The sequence below is a fragment of the Ambystoma mexicanum genome, chromosome 13 (genome assembly GCF_040938575.1).
Source record: "Ambystoma mexicanum isolate Mex_15411 chromosome 13, UKY_AmexF1_1, whole genome shotgun sequence".
NCBI classification, from domain to species: domain Eukaryota; kingdom Metazoa; phylum Chordata; class Amphibia; order Caudata; family Ambystomatidae; genus Ambystoma; species Ambystoma mexicanum.
Window position 1 is genome coordinate 93,210,226 of NC_090938.1, and position 26,646 is coordinate 93,236,871.

The window sequence follows — 26,646 nt, forward strand, 5'->3', positions numbered from 1 at the left end:
GATTATCACCTGGTATGGGCCAGGCCTGTGTGCAATCCAGGGGGGTGGGATTTAAGGTGAAAAAATGTAGCCACAAGCTGGGTACGGGCAGCCTCGCCACGTGCCCTTTCCCCTCCCATGCACGGCGGACGTGAGTGTGGTTGGGGATGTGGGGGCACCACCATGTCCACTGGTACGCCCCACCGTTGTGCAGGACACATGCTGCCACAATGATCCTGCACACTACTGGGGGCGCATATAGCAGCTGGCCACCAGAGCGATCAAGGGAGCGGAAACGTGACTTGAGCACTCCAAAAGTGCGCTCCACTATGCCCCGGGTTGCAATATGGGCTGCGTTGTATGTTACCCTGGGTGGTGTGGTGGGGGTTCCGTATTGGCATCATCATGTAGGTGCTCAGAGGGTAGGCACTGTCCCCTGGGGAGTTGATAATGGTTGTGATTAGTTGGGTTTTGCCATTTCTCTGTGTGTGACATGCATGCATGTGCACAGGCATTTGTAATCACCAATGAGCCATGTGTCGCCATGCCTCCTAGCTTCGAGGTCCCGGGTTAGGGGTGACATTCTGAATATGAAACTATCATGGATGGACCCTGGATAGTTTGCGTAAACAGAGGTGATTATTCCCTTGATAACGCATACCACCAGCACATTGTTGGAATGCCAGTGCTTGCGCTTGCAATAGATGTTCTCGATGGCCCTAGGTGGACATAGAGCCAGATGCATGCAATCAATGGCACCAAGCACTCTGGGGAAGTGTGCCACCTCGTAAAAGTCCTGGACAACGGCCTGCCTTTCTGCGGGTGTTCTGGGCATGTATATGTGCCTTCGGAGTGAGGGGCATGCAGTCATGATTGCCAACACCTGGTGTAGGCAGTGTGACTGCGTGGGCTGTGAGATGCCCCCAACTATGGCAGATGTCTGCTGAAATGACCAGTGGGCAAAAAATGCAGTAAATTGAGCGCCTTTTCCAAGGGGCTCAGTGCTTGGGAGCACAGGGTGGGTGATGTGAGGTCATCCTCCCACTCAGCAACCAGGTCTAGGATGATATGGGGTGGAAACCTGCACCTGCTATAGACCTGGTCATCAGGCATCCCAAAAAGGCTGGTCCTGGGTAAAGAAATGCGGGGCCTGGCTATCCTCCTCCTCCTGCAGTGTCCCACAACCACTGCTGCGAGGAACGCTACATTTCATCGTAGAAGTATGAGCTTGTTTGTTGTTTGCACGCACTTTTATGCTGCGTGGGGATGCTTACGCCAGCTTTTGCCTGGCGTATGTGTTTCCGGCTTAGCACGTATTTTGTGGCGCGTGGGTTTCCCCTTTTCGATTACTTGAATATGTGTTGTTAGCGCACGTGTGGGCATTGCGTGGATTTCGCAGCTGTACTCCCCCCGTAACTCGCACATTTTCACGTGTTGTTCCCCATTCCGCGAATCTAGTGGGCAGCGTGCGCCTTCACTAGGCGTCTCACGCACAGCCTTCGGGATGTCGCAATGACGTGTGCGCCACACGCGGATTCGGCGCAGGTTCCAGGTAAGGCACGCACATCGCCTTCCATGAATCGCCAAATGGGCGCTTAAGCAGGTTTTGCACGCGTGCACTGCGATTTTCACGCTTGCGCCCCTGTTTTCGGCGCACATTAATTCTATGAATTACCCTCTCAGTGTTAAGATTAAGCTGGGAGATGGCCAGATTTTCCAGGAGTTTGCCCATGAAAGGAGTGATAGAGATCAGGCAATAATTAGCCAGAAGGGAGGTGTCAGATGAGGGTTTCTTGAGGAGAGGGTGCACAAGAGAATGCTTCAGGGGGAATGGAAGGTTTTGGAGGCAAAAGAGTGGTTGCAGAAGTCAACCAAGGCTGGAGCGAGGCTGTCAATGTGGTCTTTGATGGTTTTGGAAGAGCAGGGAAGAACCTGTTTTGATGAGGTTTTCATAGATCAGACTTGTCTAGATACCATGTTGGGGGGAAACGAGAGGAAAGGCAGAGAAGGGAGGGGTTGGCTGCAGTGGGGCCGGAGGAAGAGGGGAGACTGGAGGGAGGGGCAGGAGAAAATTGAGAGTGTGGTCAGGATGTCTTGGGTCTAAAGGCTGAAGTGATAAGCCAGGGCCGTACAGAGGGCCTGGGAATGAATAGGATAGGTAGTGACTGCAGCAGGATTGGCCTGATCCTTCCAGATTTTATAGAGTTCGGCTGAGTTGTTAGATGCCGCAGAGATATGGGCTTGTATGCAAGCTCTCTTCTTAGTGAGGACAGAGCGTCAGTATTGCTGTTCTAGTAGGCAGCAAGCTAGTGTGTCAGAGGATGTACAAGAAGTCAACTGTTTCCTCTCAGCTGCCCTACACTTGTGTTTAAGGGTCACAAGATCTGAGTCGTACCAAGAGTTGCACTTGGCTTTAGGCTTTATGCGGATCCTCATGACAGGGGCAAGTGCATTGAGAGTATCAGAGATAGAAGAGTGGAGCATGGAAAGGGCTGTGTCAGGGTGAGAGTCAGCCAGAGCTGCAGGATGGGGAGAGAAAGTGGCGGCGAAAGCCTCAACTGATGCATACTTCATGGGTGGAAGGACTGAGAAGGAGGACAGCAGTGAGGGGGTAGGTTTGACCTGAGGGGTGGAGACAGAGAGATGAGAGGAGAGGAGAAAGTGGTCAGTCCAGAAGAGAGGAGTGGTGGAATTAACTGTACCCCCAAAGTCTCAGAGTGCTAATGCAACACAATGGGGGGGCAATAAGGAGTCAGATATGATGAGTTCTAAAATGCCTAAAAAGGTTAATACATCTACCCAATATTCACGAGACTGAGTGGAAGGAATGTCATGCTGAGCGGAAGGAAAGCTGCATCCAGCGGGTGATTCGGCCAGGGTCTCGGCAATGGCATTGCAAGGAAATCATCTGTCTCCTAGTGGGGGTTGTTGTCCACCGGTCTTTGGGTAGTAGTCTGGACTGGTTAAGGACAAAGTGTGCACATCTTCTTATTTGATTTTAGAGTTTATGTGTTGAAAATCAGCTTGTATTAAATCATTCTAATATCCTAGCACGTTTTAATGAGGATTCCCCGGCTCAGACTGATATCAAGCAAGGACTTTGAGCTAGTCTATTTCTATGATGCTTTAAGGACTGGCATCGTTGTAATCAAGATGTCATCTAGAGAGGTATATGTGCTCCTTATGGAAGAATCAGATGCCATGAGGAAAATGGGCTGTGGTGTACGTCCTAGTCCCATACTTTCTGTGTCACAGGCATCTGATGGCAGATCAGCCTCCACTTTTGACCCGATAGTAGGGAATGTGAAGACGAGCTGTCATTTGAAACAGAGTGCTCTCTTCGACCCTGATATGAGTATGAGAATCCCCTGCTAAAATGGGAATACTAATAGGAAGGAGTGTTTCACAGAGGAGGTAAAAGTACTCAGAGGGAAAGAGGAGGATTGGTCTTGGATCCCGGGGGTTTTATCTGTTGACTAGTCTAAGAGCCCATGTACACGGGCCAAAGTGCAGGCTTTCATTGACACAGTAGGACCTCTACATATTCAAAGGCAACAGCTGGAAGCTATGCGAATTGGGATTGTCTCTATGTATACTAAGGCAACAGCTCCCTCTAGCAGTGACAACAGGGGAAGCTATGAGAATGTGTCTCTACTGGGCATGACTGCATCAGACAAACAGGCAGATAATCAGCTAAATTCAGTTGATTGACTAATATCAAGAGGGGATAGCGGGTATCGGCCTTTTAGTTAAGATCTATTGGCATCCGGCACACTCCCTAATAAGAGATTTACTCTAGGATTTGAGAAGTCTTTTGGGTCATTTTAAGGTGGAGTCACCAGGGGTATGGGGGATCATCTTAGCAGGTGATTGGAATTCCTATGTGTAAATTTGAACGGGACGAGGAAGGTGATGCCACTGTGAGGAGGTCAGAATATTTTAGACGATGGTTGAAATTGGGAGAAAACTGGTTGGAGCTATATAAAGAATGAGGATCACACATATTCAATGGGAATATTCTTGGCGACATACCTAACAAACCTACCCGGCGCAATGCCAATTCCTGGTCAAGGATTGATTATGTGGGTTGTACTGATGGCATCTTTCATAGATGCTTACAGCTAAAAGTGGGGAGTCAGTACCTAGTGATCATTGTATGCTGGTGGCGGCCATTAGATAGGAGGCAGAAATTAATCATCTTCCTATGTACAACAAAGTTGAAATAAATCAATCGAAAACTCATATTACCTGGAATCTGAAATTGGTTGAGGTGTTAAATCGATTAAATGATGAATGGGTGGTCCCTGACTACGTTGCTTCAAAAATCTACTACGTTTTCCCTCAAGGTCTTCTCTCCCAGGGTGTTTGAGTTTAATGGTAAAGGGTACAAGAGCAATTTTAACGTGCAGGTGCATATTTATGATGAAACAGTACGAAATAGTAAAAGGCAATTAAGACAAGAGATTAAATTAGCTAATAGCAAAGAACTTCAGCAAGGGGCAAGGGAGAATCTGATCAAGAAAATAAAACAAAGGACCAAAAATTGGTTAAAGTCTTATAGATATCTCCTAAATCAAAGAGTTGGGTAGTGTATGGCGGAGGCTATTGTTTCTAGTAATCGGCAGAACGTCTGGGCAATAGTACAAGATACAAAGGGCTTTCAAGTGAATTCTCAGACAAATTCAGTGGCAAAGAAGCAATGGGTAACTTTGTTCTCCTCATTACATAAAGGAATGGAGGTGCCTAGGAATATGGGCCCAAACAGTGGGACCTGGAGTCTAAGTTTTGACGAGGAATAAATTTTCAAGATACTACAGTCTATTTCAAATTCAAGGGCGATGGGCCCCAATAGGATAAGCAATAGAGTCTTGAAAGCTGCCCCTTGCTTCTGGGCTTTGGCTTTGTCCTTACTCTTTATGAATATATGGAGGGTGAAAGCCACTCCAAAAATCTCCAACATTATTCAAATTTTTTAAAAAGCAGACCGCACAGATACAGCAAACTACTGGCCCATCTCCCTCCTAAATGCAGATAGTAAGATCTTCTCGGCTTTAATCCTGAATGAAATTGAAGCGTGGTCAAAAAGAACACACAGTCTATCAAAATTTGAAATGAGATTTTGGAGGGAGACGGGCACAGAATTTAACGTTCTTATCATTAATGACCTAATAGAAGATGCCTGTAAAAAAGCCACTTTTTCTTGATGTTTGGCCTGCATAGATTTTACACAATCCTTTGATATGATAGACAGGCCTAGGCTATGAGAAAGTGTGTTTTCTGGCCGGCATTACTGGTCATCTTGACTTATCGGCACACAATTACTTCTCTGAAGGTGAGGTTGGATATGCAGGGGGCCATGTCAGAAGAGATTCCGACTAGTGGGGGCGTCAGACAGGGGTGTGAGCTGACCCCCCTGCTGCTTTAATTTATATCTCTATGACCTGGGTGAATTTCTAGACACAGCAGCATTTGTACCACCTAGGATTCTGGAAGAGGCTATTGTATGGCTGAGTTACACAGATGACATCCTGCTTCTGACAGGACACAGGTAGAATGCAAAAGCTTATTTCTCATTTTAATGAGTATACACGAATGAATTCTTTGAAGGTGAATGCCAGAAAAGAAATGTTATGTGCTTCAAAGGTTCTAGGGTGCAGCTAAGTACTTTTGTTTGAAAATTAGGAGATGTGAAATTGGAAGTGTCCAAACTGTGAGATATTTGGGCTTGTCCAATGTGACCCAACAGATGATGGTCGTAAATAAGATCTTGGAGAGAGGTGCCCACTTAGAAATTCAAATACAACTGATCTTTCAAAAGTACTGTAGATTCCAAATGTTGCCTTTAGTGAAACACTATGAGTTTAAGGCAATCCCTGCTATTCTTCACAGGGTGGAAATGTGTTTTGTTACAGACTGTATTGATCTTAACAAATTGCAGGGGAAGATTTGGAGAAAGGCACTAAATCTGCCGAATTGTGTCCCGATGTTGATATTTCGGTATGAGTCGGGCCTGCTCTCCTTGAGTGTGGTAATTGTGTGGATATTTATCAATCTATATTGAAAGAAATTATGTGGAGCAGAGGATAGCATTTACCACGTGTTAAGGGAGCAACTGATGCGACTAAATACAGGACGTCTAGCAAGTTTTAAGAACAAATGTTAGAAAGCTTTACGGTGAATTAAAGTTAGTGCCCAAGATCTAATAATCAATTCAAATTTAGTAAAAAGAGACTTGATGAGCAAGATTGGATCCGTACTTGTGATAGACACGTAGCCCAGGAAAACAAGGCGAGTGGGTCTATTCCACCGTTTATGGATAAATGTCCTGACAGTTGTTATTTCAAAACTTTTCTAAGAATAAGACTAAATTTGATCTATAATAGAGAAATTATGTGATGCAGAAACATTTCTGAGAATGATATTTGCATGCAAAATTATATTTTGCATCCAGAAACTTTAAAACACATAATTGTATCCTGCCCAGCTTTACAATCAGATCGACAGAAGTGTTTTAACAGATTTGTTTACGATGTTATCTGGCTAAATAGGGAGTTGTTCTGGTCTAGCATGTTTAGTGTCACAAGTATCTGTTCTAGTGATCGCGACAGTGATCATTTTAATCAAATGCAGTCTGGTTTTGGACTTTTAGAGTGCTACGAATATTCTTTCACTATTGTTCTCCTAATTAATATTTTATCTTTTTTTTGTTCAAACTGATTAATTGTATTTTTCTGATTTCTTCTTTTGATGTTGTGCTTGTGATGTTGTTGGATTCGGTATTTAATGACGTGTGCCTGTGTTACATGATTTGTTAATAAACCAATACATTAAATAAAACAAATGTATATATCGATTTTGCATGGTCACACATTTGTGCAGGTCATGCGCATTTGAGGTGAAGTTACGCAAACACGCTCACAAATGTTGAAATTACAAACACAGTGAACATCTGCAAAGGGAGTTTTCATCAAGACAGACAACCTGTTCATAAGCATCCTCCCCTTTGCAAACATCTGCTTCTGCAATCTGCATCGGCACATGCACCCCTGTGTGCATACACCTTGTTGTTGTCATTAGCAAATATTTGTGAATGAGTAATACAAATACGCATTATACATGCTGAAACAAAACTAAAGTACAAGCAAAGTTACCTAAAGACATTTATGAATGCAGATAACACACACACCTGCATTCATACAAATCATCAGTCTGTAAACCTGTGCATCCACAAGCCACACAAATGACAAAACACTGTGGGCCTCATTACGAGTCGGGCGGTACAGGGTCAACGGCACCGTAAAAGGTGCCGGTGCCGTCAACCCCGTACCGCCCGGTTCCGAGTTCCCCTTGCAGGACCCGATCTGCACGTCTGGTCTCACCAGACAATCAGAGCGGGTCCCGCGAGGGGAAGAGGGAGCAAACAACGGGCCATCTCGTAATGGCCCGTTGTTTGGTCCCTCTCCCATTCCCATTCATCCCTATGGGGGCTGAAATGGGAATGGGGAAGGACCGTGTCCGGGTCCTCAGAGGGAGGAATTACCGGGCCTTCCGACCTCGGAATGGCCCGATAAGTCCTCATTCCAAGGACCCGGACGCGATTTCAGCGGCAGCCATGCCGCGAATAGCGGCATGGCTACCGCCGAACTCGTAATGAGGCCCTGTATCTACACTACTAATTCTATTATGGCCCTGAGTGATCTCTTAAACTATCCTTTCTGCCAATTAGTAGGACTGGCTTTAAATAAGATAACTTGTGGCACATGTCCCTGGTGGCGTAGTGTTAAATACACGTGTAAAACAAATGCGTAAAACCTTTGCACGTGCATTTCACACCATGCCACATCGTCACTGATTTGCAAGGAGGAACGGTGCCATCCATCTTAATTTATGATTCTCTTTGCCCCATCTTCTCCACCATACCAATAGTCCAGCATTTATAGCATTTTCATGTTGGTGTAAATGATGTGGATTCCTAATTCCTATGGAATCAACCTCCATTTTAAACCAGCAAAATGCTGACAAATTCCATAGGAATCCATTATAAGCGATGCCTGCAAATCGTAAATGGTAGGCAGCATTTCCTCAGTTGTCAATGCAGAGGCGTGAATGCGACACCTACAGTTTACACCTTCTTTTGAACTCTGCCGTGCAATTGATGAAAATTGCGTCAATTAGACCTGGTGGCACATAAGCGCATACGTAGTCCCTCATGCACAGTTTACGGGGACTTAGAAAATGAGCCCCCCCTTAGGTTTTAAACGAAGTAGGATTTCAATGAAAATCTCAGGCTTTGTTTTGCAATATCTTAGTGCTGGGCATTGTGTTGTGTATTGTGTTTTTTTCGGGATGTGACTAGAATCCTTCCCGCCAGATCTCCACGTTTTTGTCTGAGTGTCTTGCCGTTGTACTTGCTTGGGTAATTTGGTTGTGCTGATCAAGGGAAACCTCTTTAGGACGTCACTTGCCCTCTAGGGTCTTACATGCTCCCAGCTATGCCTCTTCGGGGGGATTCTCATGGTACACTGACGCGTCATGACATGATCAAGGTTGTTACAGAATCCTAAATGTTACTGGCAAAATCCAAGTTCTCAGTAGCGCTTGTGGCCGTGGTTGTGACAATGGCAGCCTCAGGGGTGTTGCGCGTGGCCATTGTCAGGCTCTTCTTCTCCGTCGAATTCCGCGTTATGCTCCTGCCGATGGTTGCTAATGAGAAATGCTCCCTCTCATCCGTCGCCTCCAGCATTTGCTCCCTGTAAAAAGAAAGTGAATGATAGAAACCTGAAAAAGCAATAGAAATGGGATGTGGAAGTTATGTGAGGGTAGTAAAGAAGTATAGTGACAATAAACCTGGGCACTGGGTTCCCACCAAAATTAATGGCTGAAAAAAATGAATGAAACGAAGAAAGAGGGGAAGAATCCAAAATATAGGAGGTGTAAAGAAAGAAACTGAGAATAGAAAGAGGATGACAGGCGATCAGTAGAAGGTTGAATAAGGTCAAGGATGGTTCTTGCTGTTGAGGTGATGCTCTTGTGTGGATGGGGCTTTACGTAACTCAGTTCTCCCCTCCAGCGTCAATCTCAGGGATAAACCAAGGGTGGTGGAACTGTGCATGACTCATCAAGCAGCAACATGTATCACTCCATGCGTCCTGATGACACTTCCCTCGCCGCGTTCTTTATCTTGTAAGACATCGGATGCTTCTATAATGTCACTAATAACTTCCCGTACCTGAGAAGTCAACCCCAAATCTGATTTAAGGCCCTGCTCTTCAAGCTATATCCACTGCGCTAATAGCATCACTGAGCACCGGCGAGGGTGAGATCCTCTAAAATGATTTAGAAACCACTATATTCAGATTTCATTAATCCATGCAGCAGAGAATTCATAAATGCACTTAGGAGAGGCATGGCCATTCATGATTTCAGAGGGAAGGCTGGCTTTCTCCTGCTTCCTAATGGGATTACCTGTGTTTCCCCTTCACATGGACACGTAAATCAATTTATCGCGGCAGTTTGCATAAAAAGTGATTCATGTATCTGTCTCGGGTAATGTTCTTATAGCATCTTAGATCACGCGGAGAACCGTGTCTCTGTATTATTTTCCTGCTTCAGATATTTGAATTTAGTGAATCAATACTTTCGGAGCACTCTTCCAGTTTCGTAGCACAAAATTAGATTATGACGATCTAGAGGACTTGTTTGGTCCATTCAAGGATAATCTGCTGGGCACCGGAAACCGCAAAAGGCAACGGCAAATGGTGCTGCAAGAAGGTATCAAATTAATAGAGATGCCTTCCAGGATGATAGTTCTGATTAAATCGTATCATGATAGGCCCGGCAAAGCCTGGGAGTTTTTATGTGTTTCTGGTGACTTGAGGTTAGCATCATGACAGAGGTTGGGATACTACACACCCAACGACAAGCCAGCCCAGGGGGAGGAAGGAGCGTGTGTGTCAAAGGCAATCTATGTGTAGTCGTACAGGAGAAGGCTGGTATGCTTGAGTTCCTGGAAGGAGAATTGTAGTCCTATAAAACCCATACAATGTCGAGGAGATATTACTTACAATCGAACAGAGAACGGGGCACATGTTAATGTTAATGTTAAAGGACATTTGTACCGCGCACTATCACCACCGGAGTGGTCCCCTGTTGCTCTGGCGGTTCTGAAAGAGGAGGGGAGGTTGAGTTAGTGGGAGGAAGCAGGAAAAGTGCAAGAGTGCAGTGGTGTGCTGTTGGCGGCCTCAGCCAGGTGGGTCCGTTGGCTGGGCCTGGGGTGTTTGCGGCCGGTAGTGGTCGTGTACTGTTGTGCAAGACTATGGGCCTCATTACGAGTCTGACGGTAACTGAGGCGGTAAAACCGCCTGGTTACCGCCGGATTCGTATTACTATTCCGCCTCTGTGATTCCCGGAATTACCGGGGCATTACAACCCGGGAATCACGGAGGCGGAATGGTGTTAATCCCCATTCCCATTGAGTCCTTTGGGACTCAATGGGAATGGGGATCATGGAAACACCGGCAGCATCTCGTGATGCTGCCGGTGTTTCCTCGTCCGCCTGCAGGCGGGCAATGTTAAACCCGCCAGGTCAAACCTGGCGGGAACATCACCTCCCGCCTGCAGGAGTCGAGATCAGGCGGTCCGGAAACAACGGTGGCGGCGGGTTTACCGCCACCGTTATTTTCAGACCGCCTGATTTGTAATGAGGCCCTATGTGTGTTTTTGTTTTGTTGTTGCAATGTAGTGAAGTTTTTGCGGTTTGTTGTGCTGTAGGTTTGGTTGTGTTTGGTTTGGAGTTTGAGAGGTGTATGGAGAAAGGGAAATTGTTAGTAGGGTTGGTTAGTTTGCGTCTCTCTCCCGAGTTGAGGCGCTCGGCTTGCGTGGTCTCCCCTGATGCGGCTCTGTCCAGATCTGGGTCCGACTGGCATATAGGTTCCTTACTCCTCTGGCCCCCACCTCTAACATGCTCTCTCATAACTCCCCTTATCCTCCCTTCATACTCCTGTGGTCAGTGCACCTGCCAGTGTCAGCCTCTCAAGTGGTGTGTTGATTGCCAATATCTCGACAATTCCCTACCTGGCGGTAACTAAGGGCGGTTCACATTCTTTACTAACATGTAAAGAATGTGATCCGGCAATAGGTATTTCTATTTCGTGTTAAACCATAAATGCCGGCCACTCATCCGCTGGATGAAGATTTAAATCCGGCAACGAACATCATTGTGCCCTCAATCAGACACATGGCGACACACAGGCACGCTGTATGAGTGGTGACATATGGTGTGGCTGCACCCTGGAGCTTTCAGATCCAGCTCAAATCTTTAGGTATCCCATAGGAAGAACCCAGGCAGAGCATCAGAGGCATTAACACTGTGTAGAGGCACCCTCGTGGCCTCCCATGGGTTTGTCTACGCTGCATGGGCTTTGCGGGCTTGCTCACAAACACAAGCAACCAACAACTGTGTGTCCTGAAAGAGATCCACAAACCTGATGCAGGGGACAACAAAAAGCATGAATCCATAAATGAGTGAGGACTGATATACATAAGCACTCAGTCACTAGCCCTTATAGACGATCCTGCCAGCCTTTCTTTGGGATTCGTCCCTTTACCGGAGCACTAGGTATTTGAACCTTGTATTACGGAACAAGTCAGCTATTCTGAAATAACAGGCCAACGTGCAGCACTTTGTTTTTTCGTTTTAAAGGCATTTGAAACATACTTAAAGTGGGCTTTTCACCATAAAACCCACTACAAGAGACATTAGTCTCACGAACCAAAACAATGAATTTTCATCCATGAAGCTATTCGATTTCATTCAGCAGGGATTAACCCATTTCAACATTTTGGCCTTGAGAACGACCTGATGGTCGAAGCACGTGTCGGCTGTACTTGAATTAAAAAACACTACTCACATATTGGACATTTGTTCATCTATGTACTTTGAATTTGTTATGAGACAGGAACCCTACTTATAGAGTATTGGATACTATGATTAATTAATCTGTTTTGCGCAATCTAACTATACAACCCAACTATTTCCTACATTTCCTTTGAGGCATCAAGGGGAACATCAAGTATAGTTTGTGCTGCATTCAGACGTGATCTGTGGAAGTTGAGCGCACCACATATAGTTACACCCTTGTTTCAACCACTTATAGACGACCCAGTGGCCTCATTCCAGTGAATGTGCACTACTCTGAAATTTAGTCACCAAGGAAGAGCATGGACCCATGATCTGCAGAACCAGGACTCTCAAAACATTCTCGGAAGGGCAAGGCAGATTGATAGACACCTCGCCGTGGTATGCCTAGGCCAAAGGCAGTGGTGCACACTGCTATGCACCATAAAATAACTTGGCCAGATAACTCAACAATGGTACAAGGGCACTGGGACTTGATGCACACGAGCACAAGCTGTAGGAACAACATGTGCAAGCATGCAGAGACATAGTGTGAGAATTGTGGTCTGGAATCAAGGTGCATCTCGTTATGTCATTACCAGTAAGTAATGATGTACACCATGGAGTCCCTGCCCCAAGAACCCTGTGCAGAATACTCCTCTTCCAAGTAAACAGGAGGGATTGCTTGGGACGCAGGCAACCCTTTACAGGTGCGGCATAAGGCCAACAACAATCCACCCTAGAAGAAGGTCTAGCAGCTCCAACAGGAGAAAAGGACATCCCACAAAGGGCTCTGACACATCACTATCACCACTGAAACTAGCAGTTTCAGCAACACCGTCAATAGCAATGGCAAGGCTAGCACAAGTACCACTATCGGACATGGTAACATTAAGATAGCATGCATGGAAATACCCTGGTCCCTTGAAGTGGCAGCAAGAGCTGCCCTTGTCATCTATGACCACTGCAGCATAGGTGTCCAGGTTAGTTAACCAGCATTGAGCGTTTTTTTATTGGTGCATCTGCCTTTGCCAGTCGCCTGTGAAGAAACCACAGAATCAACCAGGAGTCTCTGTCTTGTTGCACCAACAACCAGACTTCAGGTATAACAGCCAGAGCAGAATCAACATCAGGCATAGGATCGACATGTTTCGGTTGGTGGTCCACCACATATATGCACCAGCACGACTGTCAAGTCACTTCATCAGGGCTCTGACCTACTGGGATGTGTCACACCAGTATTGGTTCCAGCAGCCTGTGAGTGTGTGTATTGCAGGTAGTTTCCAGAATGCACAAGATAAAACTGAAGACCACCAGCTATCACATCCAATGGAGGTGCTGGAAGCCGATTCCCTTCTATGAGAAATGGGGCCCTTTGTAAAAGGAGCCAATGTGCAACCAGTGTCATCACAGAGCTAAGGGAAGATGAGGCAAGGCTGCATAAAACACCTAGCATACAGGACTGAGAGAAAGATGGACATATCCATGTATTTCCTCATACCTTGTTCCATTCTACTTCAGTTACCATAAAGTGGAACGGCCAGCGTGCAGGACCACGTGGGAGTATCATGGTGCGCGAGGCAACGACCTTAACTCTGCTATGGGAAAGGCAGGAGACGGCTACAAGCTAGAATTTGTACACTACATGATACAGAGGTAGTCTACAGGACACCCAATTCTGTCTCGCTCACTCTGTCTCTCTCACTGTCCCTCTGGGTCGCTCATCTTCACCTTCTCCCACTCTCCCATTCTCTTTCCCTCTATGTCATGGGTCGCTCCTCATCACCTTCTTTTCCCTCTATGTCATGGGTCGCTCATCTTCACCTTCTCTCACTTTCCCATTCTTTTTCCCTCTGTGTCATGGGTCGCTCATATTCACCTTCTCTCACTTTCCCATTCTTTTTCCCTCTGTGTCATGGGTCGCTCATCTTCACCTTCTCTCACTCTCCCATTCTCTTTCCCTCTGTGTCATGGGTTGCTCATCTTCACCTTCTCTCACTCTCCCAATCTCTTTACCTCTGTGTCATGGGTCGCTCTTCTTCACCTTCTCTCACTTTCCCATTCTTTTTCCCTCTGTGTCATGGGTCGCTCATCTTCACCTTCTCTCACTCTCCCATTCTCTTTCCCTCTGTGTCATGGGTCGCTCATCTTCACCTTCTCTCACTCTCCCATTCTCTTTCCCTCTGTGTCATGAGTCGCTCATCTTCACCTTCTTTTCCCTCTATGTCATGCCTCGCTCATCTTCACCTTCTTTTCCCTCATTGTCATGGGTCGCTCATCTTCACCTTCTCTCACTCTCACATTCTCTTTCCCTCTGTGTCATGAGTCGCTCATCTTCACCTTTTTATCCCTCTATGTCATGGCTCGCTCATCTTCACCTTCTTTTCCCTCATTGTCATGGGTCGCTCATCTTCACCCTCTCTCACTTTCCCATTCTCTTTCCCTCTTTGTCATGGGTCGCTCATCTTCACCTTCTCTCACTCTCCCATTCTCTTTCCCTCTATGTCATGGGTCGCTCATCTTCACCTTCTTTTCCCTCTATGTCATGGGTCGCTCATCTTCACCTTCTCTCACTTTCCCATTCTCTTTTCCTCTGTGTCATGGGTCGCTCATCTTCACCTTCTCTCACTCTCCCATTTTCTTTCCCTCTGTGTCATGAGTCGCTCATCTTCACCTTCTTTTCCCTCTATGTCATAGGTCGCTTATCTTCACCCTCTCTCACTTTCCCATTCTCTTTTCCTCTTTGTCATGGGTCGCTCATCTTCACCTTCTCTCACTCTCCCATTCTCTTTCCCTCTATGTCATGGGTCACTCATCTTCACCTTCTTTTCCCTCTATGTCATGGGTCGCTCATCTTCACCTTCTCTCACTTTCCCATTCTCTTTCCCTCTGTGTCATGGTTCACTATTCTTCACCTTCTCTCACTCTCCCATTCTCTTTCCCTCTGTGTCATGGGTCGCTCATCTTTACCATCTCCCACTCTCCCATTCTCTTTCCCTCTATGTCATGGGTCGCTCATCTTCACCTTCTTTTCCCTCTATGTCATGGATCGCTCATCTTCACCTATTTTTCTCTCGTTGTCATGGGTCGCTCATCTTCACCCTCTCTCACTTTCCCATTCTCTTTCCCTCTTTGTTATGGGTCGCTCATCTTCACCTTCTCTCACTCTCCCATTCTCTTTCCCTCTGTGTCATGAGTCGCTCATCTTCACCTTCTTTTCCCTCTATGTCATGGTTCACTCATCTTCACCTTCTCTCACTCTCCCATTCTCTTTCCCTCTTTGTTATGGGTCGCTCATCTTCACCTTCTCTCACTCTCCCATTCTCTTTCCCTCTGTGTCATGAGTCGCTCATCTTCACCTTCTTTTCCCTCTATGTCATGGGTCGCTCATCTTCACCTTCTCTCACTTTCCCATTCTCTTTCCCTCTTTGTTATGGGTCGCTCATCTTCACCTTCTCTCACTCTCCCATTCTCTTTCCCTCTGTGTCATGAGTCGCTCATCTTCACCTTCTTTTCCCTCTATGTCATGGGTCGCTCATCTTCACCCTCTCTCACTTTCCCATTCTCTTTCCCTCTTTGTCATGGGTCGCACATCTTCACCTTCTCTCACTCTCCCATTCTCTTTCCCTCTGTGTCATGGGGCGCTCATCTTCTCCTTCTGTAACTTTCCCATTCTCTTTCCCTCTGTGTCATGGGTCGCTCATCTTCAGCATCTCCCACTCTCCCATTCTCTTTCCCTCTATGTCATGGGTCGCACATCTTCACCTTCTCTCACTCTTCCATTCTCTTTCCCTCTGTGTCATGGGGCGCTCATCTTCACCTTCTTTTCCCTCTATGTCATGGGTCGCTCATCTTCACCTTCTGTAACTTTCCCATTCTCTTTCACTCTGTGTCATGGGTCGCTCATCTTCAGCATCTCCCACTCTCCCATTCTCTTTCCCTCTATGTCATGGGTCGCTCATCTTCACCTTCTTTTCCCTCCATGTCATGGGTCGCTCATCTTCACCTTCTTTTCCCTCTATGTCATGGGTCGCTCATCTTCACCTTCTTTTTCCTCTATGTCATGGGTCGCTCATCTTCACCTTCTCTCACTTTCCCATTCTCTTTCCCTCTTTGTCATTGGTCACTCATCTTCACCTTCTCTCACTCTCCCATTCTCTTTCCCTCTATGTCATGGGTTGCTCATCTTCACCTTCTTTTCCCTCTATGTCATGGGTCGCTCATCTTCACCTTCTTTTCCCTCTATGTCATGGGTCGCTCATCTTCACCTTCTCTCACTTTCCCATTCTCTTTCCCTCTGTGTCATGGGTCGCTCATGTTCACGTTCTCTCACTCTCCCATTCTCTTTCCCTCTGTGTCATGGGTCGCTCATCTTCACCTTCTCTCACTCTCCCATTCTCTTTCCCTCTGTGTCATGGGTCTCTCATCGTCACCTTCTCTCACTCTCCCATTCTCTTTCCCTCTGTGTCATCTTGTTTTTACTATGTCTAGCTTGTCGAAAACTGTGACAGAGGTCCAGTGTAACCCATTTCCATAGGCAATAATATTAATATTGGGATTTTTCATGGCAGATTGTTCACGCTTCTGAGTGCTATTATTTGTACATATATGTTCTTCTACATTGTTCTCTCCCCTACCCTTTCCATTTCTTTTTTCTATATGATCTCAGTTAAGTGTCTTATCTTCTGAATACTGATTCAGATCCCCATGTCAGTGTGTGTGTGTATTTATTTATTGGGTTTATATAAAGCACCTATAAACAATGTCTTTCAAGGTGCAACGAGACAAGGAGGGAGGGCCAGGGATGACAAAACAAAAATGGTCCTACTAGGCCTTGTGACATTTGAATAATGCAAGTGCAATAACAAAAGTGCAGGGGAGAAGGGAGGGCGGGGAAGTGCCAGAGGGACAAGAGTGCTGGGGGAGGCAAGGTGGATAGATGCCAGGTTCAAGGGGTGCAGGTACAGCAAGGCTAGTGCAGGGGGAGGACGCCCAGAAGGCAAGTGCAGGTGGGGGAAGTCAGAGGAGATGAAATGCAGAGGGAGACTGGTAGGGGAGGGCCTTGTGCCCTGTAAGAATCTGAAGGAACAGGCAGCCAGTCAAGAGGCAGAGGGGAAACATTAGCAGGGGGGGTTCGAGAAGGAGGAAGAGAACAGGAGGGTCTTCAGAAGCTTCTGTAACTTAAGGAGATCCAGCTCAAATCTGAGTGGGGGCAGGGAGGCCATTCCAGAGGGAGGCCCCTGCGGAGGAGGGGAATCTACCCCCCACTTTCTGCTTGGAGAAGTGTCTGATCTGCAGAGAGTTGGAGCTATAAGACCAAAGAACTATAGCAGGGAGGTAATTACAGAGAGAGGGTTGGATGTGGTGGGGTCCCAGGCACCAGAAAGCCTTGTGGATGATGCAGAAGGTCTTAAACTTGATCCTCAAAGCAACCTGGAGCCAGTGGTGAGCTTTTAGGGCTGGTGAGATGTGGTCCCTAGGTTTAAGGCCAAGGATAAGTCTTGCAGTTTTTTTGTGGATTAGTTGAAGGGGGCAAAGGGAGGAGTTAGGTAGGTTGCGAAAGAGGCTGTTGCAGTAGTCCAACCTGGAGAGGACCCGAACTCTGGAGACAATGAGTTTCTGGGGATAGGTGAGGAAAGGGAGAAAGCCTCTGAAGAGGTGCAGCTGAAAGTGGGCCTTCTTGGCAAGGTCCGAGATGTGAAGAGAGAAGGAGAGAGTGGAGCCAAAGATGACAAAAAGTTTTTTTGCCTCACAAGAGGGTAAAGGAAGGGGGCCCATGGAGGGCAGCCAGAGCGTAGGAGGAAAGGAGGGAGCTGGAGCCCCAATGAGAAGGATCTCAGTCTTAGGCTTACTGGCATTAAGGCAGAGAAAGTTAGCAGTGCACCATGCTTAGATAGCCGACAGTCAGGAATGAGAGAGAAAGAGGTGGCAGGAAAGGCGGGAAGCGTGAAGGAGAGTTGTGTGTCGTCTGAATAGCAGTGGAAATTAGGTGGGAAGGAAGACATCAAATGGACTAAGGGGCAAGGTAGATGTTGAAAAGGCAAGTTGAGAGAATAGACCCCTGAGAGACACCACAGGTAGCAAGTGAGATGGCGGAGAGAAAAGGGCCCAGTTGAACCTGGGAATGTCGTTCATAGAGGAAGGAGGTCAGCCAGTCCAGAGCCAGGTCTGTGATGCCAAGGGTATCACAGAGCTTATTTATATGGGTGGAATGATTGTCTAGAAATCTCATCATGTGAAATGGGAGAGAAAGAGGAAAGTAGGAGGGAGGCCAAGGGAGGCCTAAAAGCAGGTGAGGGAGACGGGTGTGTTGGAGAGGAGAGAGAGGACAGGATGTCCTAAGTTTTAGTAATTAATTGAGGGGCCAGAAAAGTGCAGAGGGCCAGGGAAGGCAGAGGAGAAATGGAGACTGCAGTAGGATTGATGAGTTCCTTGCAGATTTTGAAAAGTTCAGCTCTGTTAGTAGTGGCTCCAGTGGTGCGTGCTTGGATGTAGGCCCTCTTCTTCGAGCAGATAGAAAGTCTATATTACCGTTGGAGCAGGCAGCAGGTCAGTTTGTCACAGGATTTGTTCAAAACCTGCCACTTCCGCTCAGCTGCTCTGCATTTGCGTTTCAGAAAAGCCAGGCTAGAGTCATACCAAGAGTTGCGCTTGGAGGCAGGTTTCATGTGGATCCTCATGACAGGGGCAAGGATGCCCAGAGTGTTGGAAATGAAGAGTTGAAGATTAGTAAGGGCAGAGTCAAAGTGAGAGTCAGTGGCAAGAGTAGGAGGGGGAGTGAATGTGGTGGCATAAGCAGCAAATGACACTTGCTTCATAGGTGAAATGACGGAGAAGCAGGCTGGCAGTATGGGCGGGGGGACCAGGTGAGAGGACAGGAGAGAGGCGTAATGAGAGGGTTGGAAATGGTGATGTCTTCAGAGATGAGAGCATCCAAGGTGTGTCAGGTTGAGTATGTCGGACCGGATGGAAGAATGGAGAGGGAAAGAGAGTTACAGAGGTTGCAGAAGAATCCAGAGGCTGCATCTGTTGTGTCGAGGTGAATATTGAAGTCTCGGAGGAGGAGAAGCTTGGGGGTGGAGGCCAGGAGAGAAGAAGTGTTGTCAGCCCACTCTGAGAGGAAGAGGGATACCCAACCAGGTGGCCTGTGGATGGTGGCCAGAGTCAGAGAGAGGACAGGAGAGACACCAAGCCTGCAGATGGAGCATTCAAAAGAGGAGTAGGCCTGAGTGAGTATGATAGTAGGAGGGACCCACTCAGGGAAGATCAGGACCACTCCACCCCTGGACCGATTATGCCTGGGCTTAGAGAGGATCTTGTAACCCTCAGGGAGGAGAGTGTCAAAACTTGTAACAGAGCTGACAGTGAACCACGTCTTGGTGAGAGTGAGGACATCGAGGTTGAGGTCTTCAATGAGGTGGCAGATGTCAGAGGAGTGTTTGACGGCAGAGCGAGAGTTCAGGGTAGCCAAGCAGAGCAGGTTGCCACTTTTGAAGGTCTTCCGAGAAGGGGTACAGGGGTGTGGTACTGCCGTTGGAGGTGCCAGAGGGGCCAGAAGGGTGGCAGAAGGAGGAGTGGCAGTAGAAGGGAAGAAGTTGATTTGAGACAGAAGACGCCTATCTAGAAGGAGGAGGTTGGGCGGACAGTCCTGGACCATGACAGTGCCATTAAGGTAGACATTAATAATGTCCCTAGGGGACAGGAAGGATGCCACGAGTACTTCACAATGGGTGGCATCATTAATGGGAGAGGAAGCGAAAGGGGAGCGCACTGAGACCAAAAGGGTAATCCAAAGATCCGGACAGAGAATGACAAAGAGGAAGTTGGTGAAAGGCTGCCTGAAAAAAGCATTGACATAGGTGTCAGCCATTGGCAGGCCTGAATTAGAGGCCAGAAGATGCTTCTTGAACTTTTTCCGTCCAGTCTTTGACAGAGGGATAAGTGATGGAATAGCAGTTAGAGAAGATAGGTGAGATAGAGTGCACCATTGAGGGAGAGCACAGAGAGAATGAAGGGAGTGAGAGTAAAGGAGACAGAACTGCAGTACACAATACCAAACTACACCACACAGCAAGCAACAATTTAGAATCAGTGTCCAGGAAAGGGGAAGGCCTGGGTTACATCATACATTATAAATGCTAGACACGTAAAAGGGAGTTATCATGACAGAGGGAGAAATCCTAGAAGAGGACAGAGGAAGGCCTAGTTTTTATACACAACAGCAGATGTAAAAACACACAGATTCGAATTGCCTAGAAGAGGGTGAAAAGCCTAATTTATAAACACAACAGCAATGTGTAAACCCACAATCGGCTTTCCTAGAAGAGGGTAAAAAAAGCCAAATTTTTATACACAACAGCAATGTATAAGCACACAGATTCTAATTTACTAGAGGAGGTGAAAAGCCTAATTTTTAAACACAACAGCAGATGTGAAAACACACAGATTCGACTTTACTAAAAGAGGGGAAAAAGCCTAATTTTAATCAAAACAGCAAATGTAAAAACACACACCTAGTGCGAGAAATGACGTGCAGCAGACTGTAGACTTACTTGATAGGAGTAATAAGAGAGGAGGGAAAGTTAAATGGGGAGCAGTAATGACTCTTCCCACTTCCTGCACCTTTCTTATCTTGTCAGTCTCTGCTGGTTGTGATGGCTGCACTGCATGGTCACACCGCGAACACTGGCAAACATCCTCTGGAGCTGCTACTGTGGGAGCTTCCCTTTGCCTCAGGACCCTTAGCCAAGGGAGCTGCAACTGGCAGTGGGGCTGCACCTCAGCGCAAAAGTAAAAGGGGCTAGTGCTCAATCAGGTTTGGGGGTGGGTGGAGGGAGCAAGAGAAGGAACAAGGTGTGCAGGAGGAAACCACAGATGGGACTGTGAGGCGGCAAGGCGGACTTAACCACTCAGCTCCTGCCATTTGCTTAGGACAGCAGATTAAACAAAGCTGGACGGAGCACTACTGTGTAGTTAACACGGAAGCAGACAATGGTCCAGTGCCCAATCAGGGTCGGGGCAGGCAGAGGGAAGCAGCAGGAGGAGGAACAAGGGTTGGGGAAGGAAACCGCAGATGGGGCAGCGAGGTGCTAAGATGGATTTACACAATTAGAATAGTTACGGCGGCAGATGGAAAAATTTAAACTAAAGCTGCACCATGAGCAGAACCACTCAGCCCCTGCCGTGTGCTCAGGCCAGCAGACTGAACCTCTCTGCACCGGGAGTAACTCTGAGTTACTGTGAAGAGAGTAACCATTAGCAATCCTGACTTACTTCCCTCTTACTCTTCTCACTCAAGAAGTTGGGTAGGAGTACATCAGATTTACTCCAGATTTACTCAGATTTACAAGGCGTCTTCACTTGCAGCATGCACATTTTTGGGGAAAGACACGGCTTTCAAGTGTAGAATAAAAAACCTCAAACTCTCAATGAATTCTGAAGCATACATAACACGTGTTTGCCCAAGGGCACCATCTAAAAGATTCCTGCACTGAAAGCCCCTACATCGTATTGGTAGGAACGTAGGCCAACCTTATGTTTGATTCCTGGATTATATTATTTTCTTCCTACCACTATGCTCTACAGACTTTACGTGGGGTTTGGGGGTCTTAGGAACAATGGATAATTTTATAGTACTAAAGCCATCTGGAAGGCAAGGGCTTGGCTTCTTCTTGGTTTACCTGTTGATTAATGTGAGTTTTGTTTATTTATTTATCCATTTATTTATGCATTTGTGGAGCGCACCAAGCCCTTATGCATTTAGCTGCTTGAGCTTATGAAATCAGCTACAAAGGTTGTGGTTACATTACTGAAGAGGTTGGTTACATTCACGGAAGTGCAACGGATCGGCTCCTTGGTGGTTATGCCTTTTTGCTCAAGCAGTGAAATGCAGAGCCATACTTGGTAATACCGGCGGATTGAAGTCTAAAGCCAAGCTCTGGGAGTTTTAGGACAAGGCGGGAGTATAGCACTTCTGGTGCTTAATGAAAAGGTGTGGGTGGGGGGGGGGCTGCAGAGTTTATCAATCTTTGCATTCTTTCTGCTCAGCTTGGCATTAGAATCAAGCTCAGCAGTTCAATGCAAGTGCATTATCCAATCAATTTTACAATATTGTGGAAGGCTGAGGATTTTCAGGTTTGCTTGACCTACATGCATGCAGTGCAGGTATTTTCTTTTGCCGCCTGAGACCTTTATGCTTGAAATTACTTGTGGCAAAAAAAAAGGTTTTGCAAATCGAAAAAAATACTTAGAATGCCATTCTGTGAAGGATAACAGTTAAACTGAGAAAGAAAGAAAATAGTTGGCTAAAAGGAATTTCAGAACATTGAAAGCGTGTGCCTAAAGGGCTGATATTCATGGGAAAGTGCGGCTCAATGGACTTAGGTGTTTATTTATTTATTTAAATTCATAAAGCGCACAAGCAGCCCGGCGGCATTGAGCCGCTGGTCCAGTCAAATGTCTTAGTTACATGGTACAACGATAGCTCCTGGTTACAAAGAGCGTAGCAGTGAAGAGCAAACGGTACACTATTATCATATATTTACATGCGTTATTCATGGATGCAAAGTGCACCTGTTCTAGAGGGTGCTGGCAGGTTCATATGAAAAGCATGGTCTTGATCGCTTTGCAGAAGGCTCGGTGGGAGGTTATTCCTCTAAGGTGAGGTGTTATCGAGTTCCAGTGGGAGGCAGCATTCCTTGGAAATCTACTGTATAGGAACGGATATTTCTTATGTAGCTACTGTGCGAAAGATACAAAAATAGTTCAACAATTAATCCTTTTCCCAAATGCTTTCTTAAAAACTAAAATGATAGTTTTCTGAAATATATCATGCAAAAATATTGGGGCTAATTCTGAAGAGTTTACGAAAATCAAACTTTGCTCTTGCACTGCCTGTATAAACTTTCTGAAATGCGCGAGGGCCAAGTTAAAATAAAAGACGTAAACAGGAGTAACTCTGCGTTACTGTGAAGAGAGAAACAATTAGCAATCCCGACTCAGTTCCCTCTTACTCTTCTGCTTCAAGAAGTAGCGTAGGAGCAAGACAGATTTACTCCTGGTAACTTCTTCAGAAGTCATTACCAATCAATAGAGCGGAACTAAAGGTGCTGAAGACAGGGCATAATGGTGTCTCGCCTGTTGTTACATCTTTGTTTACACTCCGGGGTCGTTTTGTGGTTTTTGAAGATGGGAGTGGGGCACATAATTGGAGTTATTTTCTTGGTTCCCCCTACCCCATGCATCCAAAATCGCTTGATTTTATGCCAGCATGGTGCTTTTTTATGCTGTTGCAATGGACGTCTATGGAATCAATCTGGTTTTTACACCAGCAAAACCTACGCAGATCCCACATGAATCAATTTTTCATGCTGTTGCAATGGATGTCTATGGAATCGGTCTGGTTTTTACACCAGCAAAAACTAGGCAGATCCCACATGAATCCATTGTAAACGTCGCCTGACACATCTAAATTTCAGGTGACATTTACTCAATGTGCACTGCAAACCATGAAGGAGTGTTGCTAAGGTGCTTCTGCCACCTTTTTACACCTCCATTTTGCACTTCACAGTGCAAATTCCCGAGACGGCACCCGTTTGCACGTCAGTCCTTGGAAAAGGTCCACCTTTGAGAACAAGCCCCTATGCATTTATGAAGAGTGCTATCAGGGGAGTGCTGTAGCACAAAGCCTCTGGCTGGTGCGGAAGAGCACTTGGTGGGACTCAATCATTGCAGTATTGGCAAATTGCTCTGTATCTCATTTTGCATAAAAGGTGCAGAGTAATTGCCCAGCTGTACCTACATCCACAATGAAGCATTTTTGTGGTAGTCCACATGCATGTTTGCGTGTCTAACAATAACCTCTCACCTCCTCCTCTTCACTCACCTACTCCTCCACCGCCCGGTATGTAATGTCCCATTTGAGCCTTTGTTCACGTTCAAATGATGACTGTAAAAATTGGGTTAATGCTCATTGACAGACCATGATTCCACCGGACTCAATACCGCATAGCAATCTTATGATTGCCTTGGCCGGATGGATTATCACTCTACCACCCATTCAATCAAGTTTCTTTTTTACAGCTGGTTATAAAAACATTGTGTTTCCTTCCTTGATCTAATTATTCTAGGCAGTGTTGGTTATAGCCAGTATGTTGCCATACAATTTCACCCTCTCTGCTCACATCAATTAATTGACACATCTCATTGATACTGACAAACTGGAACTTACATACTGAAACTGGGATTTTAAGGTTTTGAATGAATCGTAACCACTGGCATCGCTCTAGGCATCCCGTCAGACCTTTGTTTTCCATCCTGCTGGGCATTCAACAAGTGGAAAGAAACATGCAAATCACTTTTGGTTCAACTCCAAGCCGGCTACAGTACCGTTAAAACTACAAGTCATATCCATTCTGCAGGAGACCACAAGCAACCCCATTATGCTTCATCCTCACTAGACATCATCAGTGATGTGGGGGTGTCTAGGCATTGGAAGCTCAGGGCCACATCTCGGCAGACTGGTCCCAATCGTGGTGACTTTTGCGAATACCTAGGAGTGATGGCTGGAATGTACTGAATAAATCATAACCCCAGGATAGGTCTGGGAAACCCAACAGACATTGCATCTAAGCATATTATGTCATTACAGAAAGCCATGTGCATGAGCACTGTTCTTTATCTGCCAAGCTTCCTTCTAGAGAAAAGACTGCATCAGGTTAGCCAGAGCCTTGTAGCAGTCCATAAATGTTCACACACCATGGACTGAACAACGACAAGCTGCTACATGAACCCACCCATTACCGGCAACAAGACAACGGCCAACAAATCATAAAAGACCTATACATAAATAATCAATTAAGATATTAAGGTAAATGTATTCTTGAACTTTTTCAGAGAACTGAAGTAGCCCCACTTCATTGAGAGGTTCCTCTCCATCCTCATGAAATAGCTAAAGTAATTCAGTTTCCTAAGGACATTCTCACATCCATTCCAGGGCCTAAGCAGGCCAATATTCAGCAAAACACCATCACGCAAAAAGTCAAGCAATGCAAAACTGAGGAAGGAAATTGATGAAAATTCAATGGTTTGTGGTATGACAGCACTTCTTCGTCACTACGTATAATATATATGGAGGAAAATACAGAAGGCTCGCCTGCATTAATATAGGCAAAAACATTAATTATGTGTATGATTTCTAAGAAAAGACAGAACCAACAGCAATATATAAGAGAATGACTTTGCCTTGGAATAATGACCTACATCCAGAGAAGCGTTGCCCGTGGGGTTCTCTAATGTGCTGTGTATATATAGGCGACACCAGTGGAGCAGGCATCCTAAAATAAAATCTAAAATCTCAGTAAAACCAGGGATTCCGGAAGATGAAAGATGATCCTGGGAAAGGACATGAATCAATACCTGATCTCCGATCCAAGAGAAAATAGATAGATCATGGAATACGACTCCAACAGTAAATTATAATTATAACTCCTTCATCAAATCGAACATCAGTGATGGTGAGAGTACTTCAATTATTATTTGGGGGTGTTGGTATCAGTGTGGATTCCATTGAGTCTTCTATAGCCCCGATTAATTAGCATCATTTTCCTAAAGGGGGAATCTTCATTCAGAGCGATCCATGCCTAATTAAGTAAGAGGGGAAACCTTTCATTTCAATATTGATCTGTTGACATTGAATCCAGAATGCTAATGCAACATCAGCCCTGTTGCACTGGTGCATGGCTCTCTGTTTTGGGAATTTGCAATACCACACATTACTGTCAGGAAGAAAGCTCAGGTTTTACCTGATGAGGCAGCTCCTGCACATTTGTCATTTCACCTTTTCTGGACTTTGGGCTTTATTTATCGTCCAACCAGGCTTAATCCAATACCTGACAGAGAGTATTGCTATTTCTTTTGTGTGCTCTAGCTGAAGGGTGCTTTTTACTATGTGTAAAATGGCTCCCATTAATGGAAACCATTTTCCCTGGCTAGTTCGTTTTTTACCTCTTCCTCCATTTCATAGAATGGAGTTTATCTTTATTGTGCCTTGAAGACCTCAGCGGGTGCATGACTATCCCGTGTCCCTCGTTGTGCCATCTTTGGCCACTAGGTGCCTGTATTCGAGGACTGGGGGCTGTGACCCGCCTGAAACCAGTCCTTAGTGGTAGCTTCTGCTGCCTTTCTGGGAGAGTGTGGATTTACTCTTTTGTGTGAGAGCCCCATCTGTGTGCATGGGTTTATTTGAACAGATGGCTGGACATTGGCTGGCCACTCTTTTGTTCCAATTGTTCTCGGTGGCTGTTTGGAAGTCGTGTTCCCTTATTGGTTACAGGATGGTTTAACAGTGGACCCCTGTATCCACTCACCTTGTCTAGCTACTGGAACTCTGTCCCTGTACTACTGGAAGGCCTGCTGCAGGAGGAATAACCAAAGCACTGTACCAGCATCCTCTTACAGTCCACCATATCTGACGGCAAGGTTCTGCCTCTCCAAAGAAGACCAGAAGGAGCAGATTGTGACACTCCTTCGCCCAGCTGCTGCTCGAATGTCTCATCTCTCCAAAGTTTCTAACCACGCATGCATCCCTGGATCAGTAGCGGTAGGCCCATCTGTGCCAGGACTCTTAAGACTCTCTGTGCTGAACTAACCAGAGGTTCATCATCCCGTCATGTCAGCAAATAACCTTGGTTCTGTTTGCCCCCTCGGTCCTGCAACCACGTTCCAAACTCATCTCCCCGTTCTTCTTCTTTGGCTGGATCCTCTCCGGTTTG